We start from the raw sequence: 2569 nt of genomic DNA on the forward strand, positions 1-2569 counted from the left end.
AAAGAACATCATCAAGTAATATGGAAATGACAAAAAAAAAAGATTAGGACAAATTAAAAAAAATATTTTCAATTTTTGGGTGTTCTGGATTAATAATATTATTACAATACTTAGTTAGTATCTTATCATTCTTCAGTTTGGGTTGATACTATGATTTTGATAGAGAAAAAAACTAACATTTTGTGAATAAAAATTACCACCATATATTAAAGTTTTGAGGAAGAAGCTTACACTGAAAAGATGACATTGTTGATGTAATGTGTAAACAAGCAAAAAATTATTACAACTAAGATGTCATTTTTGTTCTTTAAGGTCTAATTAAATTTATCTTTGAGGTATGGTTACTCTCAAATCTCCAATAATCAATTCGATTTTTGTCCCTATATTTTTTTGTTTAAGTGCATCTATTATCTATTTTTTTGGTTCAAGAGTTTATTTCTGAACTGAATGAAATCTTAGCATAAGGTAACATCGAAGAAAAAGGTCAATGGAAGAAGAATTTTAAAGAAGAGACATTAAAGATTTTTGAGTTTCTTCCTCAAAATATTCAAGGATCTTATCAGATTTACTAAGTGTCATTGTGGATTTTAATCAATAACTAATAATCATCTGAGTACGTTTTATACTCCCAATAAAAAAATATTTAATTTTCAAATTCTGAAAAACAAACAAACATAGCTTTTACCTTTTTATGCCTCTTCAACATATGAATCAAGTATGCATGTGGAACATTAAAAATCAAAGATGATAACTCCATATAACATATTCTTAAAAATCTAAAATGACTTTAACCTCACCAGAATTAGCAAATGGTGATTTTTTAACTCTTTTCATTTTTAGTTTCTTAATGACTCTTCTAAATAGATGTTCGTAAAGCAAAAAATTAGCTTCCAAAACTTATAAAGGCTATATAGATCTTACTAAACAAAAATAAAAAAATGCATTGTGTTTCCAATCACTTTTTTAATGAATCTTTTTGTCTACATATATCATGAATCATGACAAATAACATTCAATACCTACATACATCTTAACAAAATTATATTAAAAAAAAAGCCCGCGACTTGGCGCGGGTTTTGCCCTAGTCACTTTAAAAACATGTAAGAGAAAAATTTAAACATTTACTGAGATATGCATGTGATGTGGGAGAGGTGATTGTGGCCGAAGACAATTATAGATTAACCAATGCATTTAAAATCCCTTCATAATTTAATTTTAACTTAATTTCAGACGACTTCTTCTCAAAATTTTATCAAATTCTTCGAACCTACCAACTAAACGAAACCCTAAATTGTTTGGAATTATCTTTCTTTTGGATTTTCGTATTTTTTTGAAATCAGTATAGATGATAATTTAATCAAGTTGGTAAAGACAATTCAAATATTTTTAAGATATAGACATATAAATTAATGTAAATCGTTTGTAAACATTTAATTATGATAAATTGTCTACATGTTGATAGTAAAGACAATTTAGAATATTATATTACTTAAAACAATTTTTATCAAGTTAGTAAAAAAATAGTTTAACATCAAGTTAACATATATAAATCGTCTTTGTTAGTTTTCTTATTTGGTTAAGAAAAAATAAAATAAAATTTTATAAGATATAAGGACATGTAAAATTAATATAAATATTAATAAGTTTAATTCATTTTGATACATATAAAATCGGATTGATAGATTTGACACGTGTTACGATCATGCAACTTTGAAAACCATACTATATATAATTATTATATGTGATATTTTAGATGATTTCAACTATGATTTTCTTCTCATGAAAATATTATGATAAAAGTCAATTTTACATTATCAATAACAAAAATTCACTATATTACTATTTAAAAAATGGAAAATGCAGCAACCAAATAATATTTATGTGGTTGTTGAATAATTAAACGGGAATATGTCATTAAAATCCCCAACTTATTCAAAATATTGATTTAAATCCTCAAGTCTCGATGCAACAAAATAAATATCAAACTTAAATTGACTTTCCAAATAAATACTCAACTTTTGTTGATTTTCTAAATAAATACCAAAAGTTTATTGATCTGACAATATTAGGCATGACGTTATGTAGGTTAATAGACCCTGTTATCAGAGTTTATTGTGTTTTAACAGACTCGTTAATTGAAAACGATAACGTTTTCTCTAATAATAAAACATTATCTTTTTGTCATAACGAATCAATTAAGTCCCTAGTTTCAAATCATATGGGGATTTAGGGTTAGGGATTTTGCTCGGTTTAGGGGTCTTAGATTGATTTGGGGATTTATTTTAGTCATTACAACACAACGACGTGGCTCTGTTGTTGGAAACTATAATACTTCGAATTAATAAGATTTATTAATTTAGTTAACAGTATTTCTAATATGGCCACAACAAAAATAAAGTATTTATTTAGACAGTAAACATAAATTTAATATTTATTCGTTTTGTCGAGAATTGGAGATTTAAATCAACGTTTTCAATATGTCGAGGATTTAATGATATTTTTTCCAGAATTAAACCCTATAATTGGAGATTAATGGTCCAAATTGATTATAAAATAAAGAAAGAAAAAA

The 2569-nt window shown here is 25.4% G+C and overlaps 1 pseudogene across 1 annotated transcript; it reads left to right on the forward strand.

Moving 5' to 3' along the window:
* The first annotated feature begins 219 nt into the window (after positions 1-219).
* AT1G43766 lies at positions 220-568 on the forward strand (annotated as a pseudogene). Its single transcript has one exon.
* Positions 569-2569: the final 2001 nt, after the last annotated feature.

Source organism: Arabidopsis thaliana (assembly GCF_000001735.4).
Source record: "Arabidopsis thaliana chromosome 1 sequence".
Taxonomy (NCBI): Eukaryota; Viridiplantae; Streptophyta; class Magnoliopsida; order Brassicales; family Brassicaceae; genus Arabidopsis; species Arabidopsis thaliana.